Genomic DNA, 14,113 nt, shown 5'->3' with positions numbered 1-14,113 from the left:
CAAGGCTATCGGAGAAGAGGTGGCCCGGCTCTTGGCGACCGGGTTCATTGTTGAAGTTTTTCACCCAGATGGTTGGCTAACCTGGTGCTTGTGCTTAATAAGAACGGCACCTGGTGCATGTGTGTGGACTACACAGATTTGAACAAAGCTTGTCTGGCTGACCCTATTGCTCTCCCTCGTATTGATTAAATCATTGATGCTACGGCGGGTTGTGAGTGTTTTAGTTTTTTGGATGCTTACTCTAGTTATCATCAGATCAAGATGGCAGTTAAGGACCAGGTGAAGACAGCTTTCATCACTCCGTTTGGAGCCTTCTGCTATGTGTCTATGCCTTTTGGGCTTTAGAGTGCCCAGGCGACTTATCAGTGGTGTGTACAGAATTGCCTTCATAAACAGATTGGACGTAATGTTCATGCTTATGTGGATGACATAGTGGTGAAATCCAGAGAGAAGGAAACCTTGGTAGCTGATCTGAAGGAAACCTTTGATAACCTCTGGGTCTACAAGATGGTGCTTTACCCAGCCAAGTGTGTTTTTGGAGTCCCAGTTGGCAAGCTCTTGGGTTTTTTTGGTGTCTAACAGAGGCATTGAGGCTAACCTAGAGAAAATTAAGGCAATCACATCTTTGGCGGGCCATGTTGCAGCTTTAAGCCGGTTTATAAGCCGGTTGGGTGAGAAGGCTATGACATTGTATCAAATGATGAAAAAAGCAGGTAACTTGGTATGGAGTGACGCTGCCAACTCTGCCTTTGAGGATCTGAAGAGATAGCTCGCTGAGCCACCTAACACCTTTTTAGATGTTGTACATAATCCTTCTGTCAAGTTGCCTACAGAGGAAGACTTGGCTGTTCCTGACCCGGAGGCCCAGTTGGTGGCGGCTCTTCATGTCATCCCAGATTGGAGAGTGCCATATTTGGCTTACATGACCCGGGGCGAGTTGCCGGAGGATGAGACCTTGGCAAGATAGATAACCCAGTGGTCTAAGTCAATGACAATTTCCAATGGTGAATTATATCATCGTAGTGTCACTGGGGCATTTCAGCGATGTGTCTCTCCTAAAGAAGGTCAAGAGATTCTTCGTGAGATCCATGAGGGAGATTGTGGCCATCATGCCAGCTCAAAATCTCTAGTGGCTAAAGCTTTTCATCATGATTTTTACTAGTTAACGACTCATGCTGATGCAGACGATCTAGTCAGTAGGTGTGACGGATGTCAAAAGTTCGCACGATGAGCACACGTACCGGCTCAAGAACTACGTATGATTCCAATCACTTGGCCGTTTGCAGTTTGGGGGCTTGATATGGTTGGACCATTCCAAAAATCCAAGGATAAAAAGACACATCTTTTGGTGGCAGTTAAAAAATTCACGAAATGGGTTGAGGGAGAGCCAGTGAGCAAGTGTGATGCAGCCACGGCGGTTCAGTTCATGAAAAAGGTGATCTTTAGCTTTGGTTTTCCACACAACATTATAACTGACAATGGAAATAATCTATCCAAAGGTGCCATGGAGGAGTTTTGGCAACGGGAGCATATCCGGCTTGATGTTTCGTCAGTAGCTCACCCCCAATCCAATGGTCAAGCTGAGAGAGCAAATCAAGAAATCCTAAAAGGTCTCGAGCCCCGGCTTATGGTTCCCTTACAACAGACGTCGGTTTGTTGGGTAGAGGAATCACCCTCGGTGTTGTGGAGTATCAATACCACTCCTAACAGGTCTACAGGTTATACACCTTTCTTCATGGTTTATGGAGCAGAAGCAGTGCTGCCTAGTGACATCCGTCATGACTCGCCTCGCGTGGCGGCTTACGTTGAAGCTGATAATGAACAAGCCCGACAGGTTGCACTTGACTTATTAGATGAGGAGAGAGATTTGGCGGCGGCTCGATCAGCAATTTATCAACAGGACCTGCGCCGTTATCATAGCCGTCGGGTTAAGACCAGAACCTTTCAAGAAGGTGACCTGGTGCTCCGGCTCATCCAGGATCTGTCTGATGCACACAAACTATCCCCGCCTTGGGAAGGACCCTTTGTTGTCAGCAAGAACTTAAATAATGGGTCATATTACCTCATTGACATTCGAGAGCACAAAGACTCTCGTAAGTCAGAGGAGGAGACCCGCCGGCCGTGGAACAATGCTCAGCTTCGGCCATACTATACGTAAGCCACCGGCTCTCGTCAACTACATACTTTGACGTTGTATATATTATGATAAGTAATAAAGCAGGTCCTCTGTCCTTTTCCCTCTCAGTGATCATATATCTTTATCATTTTCATTATTTAAAATGACCAAAAGGGGGCTGATCGTATCCGAATCTAGCTTAACCCTTTTGGTCTGGCTCATGATCGTATTCGAATCTAGTTGTAAACCTCATGGTCACTTGGGGGCTTCCTGTTCAAACCAAAGAGAACATAGCTGTCGTAACCCTCTTGATCGGCTCAAACCAAACTCACTAGGGGGCTTCTTGATCGTATCCGAATCATAGCTTAACCCCTTTTGGGTCCGACTTAGATCGTATTTGAATCAAGGTCGTTAAAAACCTCTCAAGGTCATTTGGGGGCTTCCTGTTCAAACATATATAGGTCGTATTCGAATCAAAGAGAACATAGCTATCGATACCCTCTTGATTGGCGCAAAGCCAAAGCCACTGGGGGCTATATGATCGTATTCGAATCTTAGCTTAACCCCTTTGGTCCGGTTTACTGATCGTATTCGAATCAGAAGCCTCAAGTTTTTATTAAATGTTTTGATTTACATTGTCTGAAGCCTAGTGTTTTGTCTTACTGTTTTTTATCATCTCAAATCTAACTGTCAATATGGTTTCAAATTAAACCGGCTCAGTTATTTTGACAATGAGTTGCCAAGGCATAACAGTCGTCAGACATATGGAAGTATTGACTTCTACAAAAGATTAGGTTATCAACCTTATCATTCGGGTCATGTAAACCAGCAGTCCAAATTCAAAGAACACAGGTATGACAATATCATTCATGAATAGGTTTCTCTGTGTTTTTTCATTAATTAGGGGTTTTTTTCATCCTTGTTTATCTTACATCTGGTTTTGTCTTTTCCACTATAATAAATTCATAAGTCATATACCGGGTGTTTTGACCCATTCGGTGCTAAATCGCCAGGACAAGTTTATCATTTTTTACAGGAACAGAGTTAAAACATTGCAGATGTAATCACGGATGTGCTGCATATATATATATTGACATCAGTGGCAAAGATTCATATGCAACATTTTATGCACGATGGCATAGGCAAAACATGCAGTTTTCAAACTAATCTATTACAAGGCTTTGAAAGCCCAAAAGATGGTTATGACTCTCCCCTCGCCGATTCACCTCCCTCTAGTGGTTGGAAGCTAGGCTTGGACCAGTCAAAGCCGTTCAGAGCAATGAACTCTGCTTCATCGTCAATCAGGCCGACTAGGTCGACATCCGGGGTAAAAGTGTGTTAGCTAACCGGCGGGATAAGATCTGTCACCTTATAAGAGGGAGTCGCCATCTTCTTATTCTCCATATCAAAACCCGACTGATATTTGTCGATGTTGGTCTCCTCTCCAAGGATGGTAGCTTGAGAACGAACTCCCCTCACACAGGCAATAAAGTCATCTTGCTCAAATGGAGTCCCGTCTTCCTTCACGGTAGGGTACCCCTTAGCCACGTCCACCGGGTCTAAATCCGGCAACCAAGCTTTGGAGCGGCTCAGGGCAGTCAGGGCTTCGGCTCTGGCACAGGATCGTTTGACCTCTTGAAACCTGGCGGGTAAGATCGATAACTTCTTCAAGACATGACTCAAACGGTTGGGTCCTTGGTTGGCAGGGGAGATAGTAGCAAGTGCTCGTTGAGTTCCATTATACAATTGCTCCACCAAGGTATAAACCGCCTTCAGTTTTGTCACATTGTCTTGGCTCAGGGTTTTACTTCGTGGACCTCTGAGTGTTTTTAACAAAGGCTCAGCAGGCGGCTTATATTCCTGGTCAAAATAAAGTATAGGTAATTAATACAAATGACTTACCGAAGATGGCAAAGACCATTTGAGACACACTTTTCTTTAAGCCGGTGAGCTCCATGGTAACCTCCTCAAGAGTCGCCTCTGCTGTCTCGGCACGTTGTATCAGCAAGGTCTTCACATCGGCCCAGGATTTCTTCTTCTCAGTCAAACTGGTCTTCAATTTTTTAGTCTCAGAGAGACTCAATTGAAGTTTGGAATTAGCAGTCTTTATCTCTGCTTCCTGATCCACCAGCCGGGACTTTGCATCCGTCAATTGAGAGCCCAATTCAGTTAGGGAGGTCTACAAGCATGCACAGGTGTGTCAAGATTTAACTCAAAGTTATAATGATTGAAGTCCCAAGTGCTTTGCAAATGCAATACCACTTGGCACTTGGGGGCTAATGTCTGCCAAAGAAATTTTTATGCAAAATGATTCTTCTATGATTCAAGTCCCAAGTGTTTTACAAAGTAGCAACGCTTGGCACTTGGGGGCTAGTGCATGACATTCTGAAAGTTTTCAAGTTGAGCCGGATCACACTACTTATTTGGACTGATTTAAGAAAGTTATGAAGTTAAGTACCGGCCCATTTATGATAAATTGAGCCGGCACTTGGGGACTACAGGTGAAAGTTTATACTAATCTGTGGGACTTAGGAAATATCTAAAGGCAAGGTATCAACCTATATCATAAGCCTACAGATCATCCAGGTTCATCATAATCTGAAGACTTGGGGACTGGCAGAGTATATATAAACCGGAGTACATACCTCATTTTCAGTTGCAATTGCTTAACCATCTCAATTTCTGAGTCATGGCTAGAATACACATGACTGAGATAGCCAGACAACACGTCACTAACATTCAGGTGAGCGTACTGAGAGATATCAAATTGTACTTTCTGCCTTTCCAAGGCCTCCTGTTTGGCAGAATGCCTGGCCAGTACAGTCGGATTACCCGGCGTAACAAATCTAGTGTCAGTGATCAAAATGTCATGGTCAGAAGACGGTGGCGAGTTAGCTGAACTGGATGGTCTGACGGTGGATGGATCGCCAACGGTTTCGTCGGCTGACGGCTCCGGAGGGTCCAATTGAGCATGGACAGCCAGATCTTCTGGCACTTCAGATTGAGCGGGAGGAGCTGATGTTGCCGGCTCAGGTGCAGGATTTTTTGGGTGTTCTACAGGCTTAATCACCTTAGCTTTCTTGGACTTCGCTTCACCACTAAGAAAGATTTTTTATGAGACAGGTAGTATAATGATGCAGTTTTAAAGATGTAGAAGAAAGATGATTGTCCTTATCCAGGGGCAGTCTTGAAAGCCAGAAATTGAGTTTGTGACGAGTCGCCAGAAAAGCGAGAAACCTCCTGCAAAGGTAAAATAAAGTTAGTGAGGCAAGGGAATAGATCTTTTAATGGAAGCAAAAGACAAAGATGAAAGAAACCTCGTTCTGGAGTTTTCGAGGAGTTTGTTCTAAATCGGAAGGCGGTTCATTGTCGTCATTAGTCCGGGCCTGACGGCGGCTCTCATGTTGCTGCTTTTTAAAAGAAAATGAGGGTCCAGATAAGCCAAAGGGTGCGAAAACCTTACTTTTCGGGTCACCGGTCAAAGTTTCTGTCTTGGCAAAGGGACTGAGTCGGAGGAAACAGTTACCTCTTCTTCCATAGCCTGGCTGGCCCCCGTGTCGTCCTGGCAGTAGTCAGTGTCAATAAGGTAGTTAAAAAACTTGCCATGGGAGTCAAGGGCTACCTCCGACTCAGAAGCATCATCGAGCTGGAACATGTCAGATGCAGTCTTCTTCTTCTTAGGCTTCTGGGTCGTTCTCCTGGTGGCTATGGCATCAACTTTAGCCTTCTTGGCAGCTTCATGATCATACTTGGCCTTCCAGAAGTCAGATTTGGCCTGTAAACAAATAAGCAGGTTAAAATGTCATGCAAGTATTTAAACTACTAAGGAAAACACAAAAAGAGAAAGAGGTCAGGGGTTTTCACCTCTGGTGCCGGGTTAAGTTTGCAGAAGGGGTTTAACCCAACCTTAGTGTAGTCCTCCTGTTTGCCATTCACAAGGATGGTTAACATTGCAACAAAGTCTTCTTCAGTCAATTGAACAAAGCTATAACGCAGAGAGTCATTTGGGCCTCTGGCATACTCATACATTAACTTGGATCAGCGGCTTTGAGGGATGACCCGCCATGCGACCCAGCAACGGATCTGGTCAACTCCAATTAATCCATTCCCCAGTAAATCTTGAATCCTTTTAATAGATGGAATAAGCTTCTTGCGTTCAGCAGCGGTAAGCTTATCAGGGAGCACAAACTTGGAATCTAGACACTCTGCGCGATAACCCGACAATGGTTTTTCATTGGCTGGTGACGTGTCTTGGTAGTAGAACCAGGTCTGATTCCAATCTTTGGGATGGCTCAGTAAGACTATTAAGGGAAAGACGGCGCCCTGTAGGTGCTCAATTGAGATTCCACCAAGCTCCAAACTAAGGCCGTTGGTGCATTCGTTCTGGCGATTTAGATAAAAGTATTCTCTGAATAGTTCCACGGTCGGTTCTTATTAAAGATATACCTCACAAAGAATTTGAAAATTGCAGATATTGGATATAGAGTTGGGTCCAATGTCTTGTGGGCGAAGCTTGAAAAAATGCAGAACGTCTCGGAAGAACTTGAGCCGAGTGGTGAGAAGCCCCGGTTCATGTGATCAGTGAAAATGATAACTTCACCGTCTTTGGGCTGAGGCCGTTTTTCGTCCGGGTCAGGAGCACAATAAGATATAATGTTTTTCTCTGGCAAAAATCCTATGGTGACAAATTGCTTCAAGGTATCCTCAATAACTGTGCAAGGGACCCAGTTGGAGACGATTGGCGCTTTGGGGGGCATGATGAAAGGATAGACTGAAAAGAAAGTGATGTGCCGGTTCAATTCAATGATGAAATTAGAAGTTAAATGATGATGGTACAAATAAGTAATGGCGTCTTAAAATAAGGGCTAATGACATATAAAGGAAAAGTGAGCCGGCGTGATAAGCCGCCATGACTAAAGATATTCGGAGGATGCTTGAAACAAGTTTACCAAACTGTCACTATTATTTTGGATCAAATGGCCATTCCGAAAAGAAAATATTCTAGACCTAAAAATCTAGTATAGGTACGTTCATGAGTTATAATGAGGCCTCTGTATGGGAAAAAGGGATCTACTAGTATCAAAAATGGACGCAAAACAACTACCACACGAGTTATATGTTCCTTTTTGGATCAGAAGAGGCTGCGGAGGAGGAACTACAAAGAAACTGTGATAAACTATGAAGAACACACAGAAACCTAGAAACCGTAATGCGGATCTGAGGAGCAGGAAGGTTAACACTCACAGCCATGGATCTTCTACGGAGGGTCGCCGCCGTTCTCTGGATCGATTCAGGTTGATGGAGCGGCCGAGGTCGAGGAAGATGAGGTGCTCTGCGACAGCGGCGGAGCTCGAGCGGCAGTAGGGTTGCGAGAGGAAGAAGATGAAGAAAGGGAAGAGTGAGGAAAGACCTGTTCGTGCCTATTTATAAGGGATAAGCGAACAGGCAGGCACGAAAATCGAGGAACACCCAAATAATGATAATCCAGCTAAATGGATGCCTTGATTCTCGGAAGACATTTAAGGATAAAGATCTGTTGGAGATGACGTCGTAGCAGGCTTTCATATTTTCGGAAGATGACGTCATGGCGGATTACAAAGCTTTTACACATAAAGGAAGATGGATTTCGTCTAAATGTTAAAGGTTGACAAGAACAAGGTTCAAATCAACCTGGGGCCTAATGTTGGGAATATAACTTTCAGGTATGACCCACCCAGGAGGGGCCGGGTCAACCCTAATGGCGGATTGTTAAGAGAAGCGCAATAATATTCAAGGTGATAGTTTATTAAGAATTGTAGCAGGCCTAAGCCCAGAGGCGGCTTAAGGCCCAATATTGTAAACCGCCATATGTAAAGAAAGATTTGTAAAGAAAGGCATATAAAAGAAGTCACCGAGCCGGACACGTCTTATGAGCCGGCCGGGACTCTGTAGGCTACCAGGCGTCAACCCGTGTATATAAGAGGATGACCCGGCGGCGGCTTAGGACAAGAGACAACAGATCGATAGCCAGGCTAGCGGATTCGCTCCTTGGTCATCGAAACCGAGAAATACAACATCAACTGGACTAGGCCTAACCTTCACCGTAAGGGGTCGAACCAGTATAAACCTCTCATGTCCTTTGTCCCGATTAACCCCTTTTAGCTTCCTAGTTGCGATGGCCCTACGACTAAGTCCTTTCGCTAGGACATCTGCCGTGACAATTCCACGACAAGAGGGTAGGACAAAAGATGTCATGCAAGTTCTTTTCCATAAGCATGTATGACTATATTCGAAATACATGCCTACATTACATTGAAGAACTGGAGCTAGTTCTGTGTCACCCTAGGTTATGATTGTTACATGATGAACTGCATCCATCATAATTCTCTATCACCGATCCATTGCCTACGAGCTTTCCATATATTGTTCTTCGCTTATTTACTTTTCCGTTGCTATTGTTATCATCACTACAAAACACCAAAAATATTAATTTTGCTACAGTTACCTTTTACCACCATTACCACTATTATCGTAACAGTTTCCAGGTGTGGTTGAATTGACAACTCAGCTGCTAATACTTGAGAATGTTCTTTGGCTCCCCTTGTGTCGAATCAATAAATTTGGGTTGAATACTCTACACTCGAAAACTGTTGCGATCCCCTATACTTGTGGGTTATCAATCCTCGACTCCTAGACCCTCGACTCCTTTTCCCCTCGATCCTCAACCCCTCGACCACTCAGCGACCCTCGACCCCTCGGCGACCCTCGACCAGCGGTGACCCTCTTTTTCTACTTTTCCTACTTCTTTTTTTATCGTCTTCTTCTACTTATTTTTTTTCATCTTCTTCTTCTTCTTCTTTCTTGTTCTTGTTCTTCTTCTCCTTCTTCTTCTACTTATTGCTCTTTTTTCATCATCATCATCATCATCATCATCTTCTTCTTCTTCTTCTTCTTCTTCTTCATCTTTTACTTCTTTTTTGATCTTTCTTGTTTATTCTTAAAAAACTGAAAAACCCAAAACTAATTAAACTAAACTAAGGTTGCATTTGGGTGCTTAGTATATTTGAAGTTGTAGGAGAATACCATGGTTTTTGTAGAAACCTTAGTTTTAAATACTTTGACGTGTTTGGCTTCGACAAATACTTGAGTTTGAATACTGATTGGTACTACATTAGTTTAACAAGGACCAGACCAGAAGAAACTCAAGCTAGATAGACCAAACTCCAGTTGAAGCACTGTGAATTTGCTCTCAAGTAAGTAATAACACACTGAAATAGGTCGAGCATCACACAACTTATCCAGCAGAACAAACTACACGTCACACTCACTAAAAGATCAAGCAGGGTGTAGGTATCTCTTCTTCTCCAATATTATCAAACAAGACCAAGAAAGAATCACCTACCATGGCCAAGAAGCATACATACATCCATACATGCTGATTTAACTCAAGCTATTCAATTTCTTTAGGGAATTTAACCTAGATAGATTAGCATCACATGGAAATAAACAATATACCAAATCAGCCCTCTTCTTATCAAAATTACTCCATATAATTTCTCTCAATGAAAAAAGGTCTTACACCCACAAGTCATGCCATACGATTTCTAAATAAGCTACGCACAGTTAACAAACTACGGAAAATCTAAGAAGCATCAGCCGAATCATTCAAAAAGAAGTCCAGACTTAGCATGCCACAAATATGTAATCTGTCACCATAGCAAGAAACATATGTAATAGCCAAGGAATCTAAGAAACACATGTAACGACAATCATGAATTCATCTCACCTATTCATTCTAAACTAATTAAACCTCAACCTAAACCTAAACTAAAAAACCTAAACTAATTAAACCTAAACCTAAACTAAAAAACCTAAACTATTTAAACTAAATAACCTATACTAATTAAACCTAAGCTAACTAAACTAAAAACCCTAAACTAAACAGAAAAGACAAACAGAAAAAATATGAGAGGGGTGGCAGGGGCTCACCGTGAGGGGCGGCGGCGAGGTGTGGTGGCGACGGGGCGGGGAGGGGGCGGTCGACCCGCGGCTGCGGCGGGGTGGCGGTGGCGGGGAGGCTCGGGAGGTGGGTGGGGAGGCAGGGAGGGGTGGCGACGGGGCGGGGAGGGGCGGTGATGGCGTGGCGATGACACGGGGAGGGTGCGGCGGCGACGGCGCGGGGTGGAAGAGGGATGATAGAGGAGAGGAGATAGAGAGAGAGGGCGATGGCGGGGGCGTGACCCCGTTAAGTCAATTTTGAAGCTTTGCCATCCGCCTCTCCTTTGTCGTTTGCTCGCGGACGGCAAAGAACACTTTGCCATCTACTAGCGGATGGCAAAGAGGGTGCCTGTTGGGGTTTGACAGCCAGTGGGCCAAACCCCCTCTTTGCCGTCCGCTAGCAGACGACAAAGCTTCTTTGCCGTCTGCTAGCAGACGTCGAAGAGTTGGCTGATAGCAAAGCCTACCTTTGTCGTCCGCTTTTCTGGTGGCTGATGTGAAAGCCTACCTTTGCCATCCTCTAGCAGACAGCAAAGAGTGGGCAGACGGCAAATCTGCTGATTCCAGTTATGAATAAATGTTAATCATGATGCTAGTAAAGATCTAGACAATGGTCAAAGAATTTATGCTACTACTAGAAAAGAATTTCTAGTAGTGATGTTTGCTTGTGATAAATTTAGATCTAACATTGTTGATTAAAAGTAATAGTTCACACTGATCATGTTGCTATTAAATATCTTATGTAAAATAAAGATGCTCAATAAAGACTTATTCGATGGTTTCTCTTGGTATAAGTATTTGATTTACATATTACTGATAGAAAAGGAGCAGAGAACCCCGTAGCTGATAATTTGTGTAGGCCCAAAAATGTGCTTGATGACCCACTACCTATTGATGATAGTTTTCCTGATGTGCAGTTAGCTGCAATAAATGTTTCTCATACACCGGTACGCGTCAGTGCTATACAAAAGGTTTTTAATCCCTTTACATGACGGCGTTCGAAACCATCACCAAGTGAGTGACGATGATAGGGGGTCCTTCCCACACGACGCAGAAACCATCGGGGATATGCCCTCCTGGCACACACGCTCGGCAAAATGAGGTCGTGTGCAACCGGTGAGTGCTCAAATACGGAAATATATACAATAGAGCTAAAAATGCAATTGTACAGGCAAAATTGTTTCCAGTCGCAAGTACATCCCACACAGTCAGTCGCCGCTAAATGTGTCCGTTCATATGTACATCCCACGCAGTTTTATGTATAGGGTCGTGTGTGAAAGGTGTAACTATCACACACACTCTGCCTTGGTTTACTGTTTGCTTTTATCAACTACATCACACACGATTTGATGAAGAAAACTGTGTGGCATTCGGCTATACATCACAAGCGCTTTTACTGCCAGAACCATTTGTAAAGTTCCATGACCATCTGTTCTCTTTTTACATCGCACATGCTATTTTCATTCTAACCATGTGCACATTATTCTATTAGCTCCTGTATATTTTTATTTTTGCCCGTAATTTATTATTCGAATTGGAAATTTTGCAATATGAAACGTGCGATTCAAATTCTCAGCACAATGGTTCAACAATGAATCCATAAATGAAATTGCCTGTACAATATATTTAGTAACTACAGGATTAGACAACAATTAACTATGATGAACCATAATATTTAAAGGCGGTAAAGTTGAAGAGACAAGTATAAATCATTTTGATTGTCGATGGTGTTGAAGAAGCGGAATTCCCATAATGTGCCTTCCTGCATGCCATAGGCACGGACCACTTTTGTCCAACTCCTTGTGACGATCGCCCGCCCATCCTTCACCGCCTTCGGGAAGACTTCTAGAACATTATCATGGTAACATGAATTATATACTTTAACCTTAGTTGCCTCCACTCTGGTTATGTAGTTTGCAAGGTAATTATCAATAAATAGCTTCGGAAACCAACGAAAAGAGAAAAATATCAGACACTGAGGTCTAATAGAGTAACTTGTTGTGGGCAGGGGGAAAAGGCAACACATTACTTACCATCCTAAAGTTCACTTTTGTCTTGGACAAAGTGTATATAAAGAGCTTAGTTCCTGTCGGCGTCCTGGGAACGGGGGTACCCAGAATTGCCTACCTGCGGCCCACGGCATGGCTACATCAGCGGCTTGGTACGGCCCAGTTTGGCAGCAACAACACAGGACCCTCGCGAGGGGCCAAGCCTCGCGAGGCATACGGCAACAAGACCTTCCCAGGGGAGGCCTCACCAGGCTGGCTTCCGAGGAGCGGAGATATCAAGGCAAGGTGCACCTCGCGAGGTTCACATGACGTAAGCCATGACGACCAAGGCCAGGCCTGCGCCAGTGGGCATAGTGTACCAGTTTCCCCTTTGTTGCTAAGGAGGCAAGCGCAGGCGCGGAGTCCCGAGGAATCAGGCAAAGGTTTCCATATTAGTGCAACAAGACCAAGACCGCCAGGACGACAGGACGGAGGTCATCGCGGAGCCCACTACAGCGTCACCACCAGACTCTTTACAAGCGAAGAATACTTTTGTCAGGATAACTTTGAATTTGGCCGTTGTGGGATCCCTTCCCGCCAACATTCGGGAAGAGGACCAAGGACACTATTAATAGGACTTCGCCACCACCATGATGAACCTCCCGAGCCTCCAGAGCCTTCCGAGGCTCAAGACCAAGGCGTCTCGTGAGGAGCAACCTCTCCAGGGTGCATCCTCAGCTACTTCAACATCTCTTCAGCAATGGCACCGAGTGTCATTTTCCAGTTTATTCAGTTGGGGGCGCCCCTCGGGCTGCATTATCCCCAAGTCGCATGGGCCTTTCCCTGCGGCACATATCCTTCTGCATCTTTAGTCTACCTTGTTGGTGGCGCCACTCGGGCTGCATCATCCCCAGGCCGCGTAGGGTCTATCCCTGCGGCATGTTTCATTCTTACATCTATATAGACTAGCTTTACCTTCTCCCATAATATGATTTATGTTATCACCTACCTGCCTGACGCCCTTCGCGGCTCCCCGTGTTGCTGACCGGCCTCTCTCTCATCGCACAACCGGGTCTACACATGCTGGCATAGCGATTTTGCTCGGGTCCGTCCCTGAAACGCTGATAAACTTGTGCTCGGGTCCGAGTCCTGGATTAGTGGGTCTCCAGACAGCCAGACTATATCCTTTGGCTGGACTATTGGACTATGAAGATACAAGATTCAAGACTTCGTCTCGTGTCCGGATGGGACTCTACTTGGCATGGAATGCAAGCTAGGAAGTACGGATATGGATATCTCCTCCTTTGTAACCGACCTTGTGTAACCCTAGCCCCCTCCGGTGTCTATATAAACTGGAGGGTTTTAGTCCGTAGGACAACATACAATCATACCATAGGCTAGCTTCTAGGGTTTAGCCTCTCCGATCTCGTGGTAGATCAACTCTTGTAATACTCATATCATGAAGAATAAATCAAGCAGGACGTAGGGTTTTACCTCCATCAAGAGGGCCCGAACCTGGGTAAAACATCGTGTCCCCTGCCTCCTGTTACCATCCACCTTAGACGCACAGTTCGGAACCCCCTACCCGAGATCCGCCGGTTTTGAGACCGACATTGGTGCTTTCATTGAGAGTTCTTCTGTGACGTCGCCGTAAGGAAGGATGCCTCATCTTGTTGTTAAAAACAACATTACCGCCAAGGGAGCTCTGGCTGTCGGCCAAACTCTCTGGCTAGGCAGTTTTGTCATGACCGCCTGTTCAGCCGCTGCACCGACGATGACTTCTCGGGTCGGAATTCGTCGAGTAGATGGATCCAATAGAGCTCTCTTCCCTAAATGAACTCTTGGATCGCATCACCGCCTCGGGAGTCACTACGAACTATGATCAGATTGGGCTTAAACCCGATCAAAGGGAGATTAACTCTCCATCGGTTACCCATCACGTTGCGGTGGTGGAGGAACAATGCGGCAATTCTTCCTCTATTTTGAGGACTAACTATGTCCGGATTCCTGAGCTCTCCGAGCCGGATACCCG

This window comes from Triticum urartu, chromosome 5 (assembly GCF_003073215.2).
Source record: "Triticum urartu cultivar G1812 chromosome 5, Tu2.1, whole genome shotgun sequence".
Taxonomy (NCBI): Eukaryota; Viridiplantae; Streptophyta; class Magnoliopsida; order Poales; family Poaceae; genus Triticum; species Triticum urartu.
Note: the sequence above shows the minus strand (reverse complement) of the source record.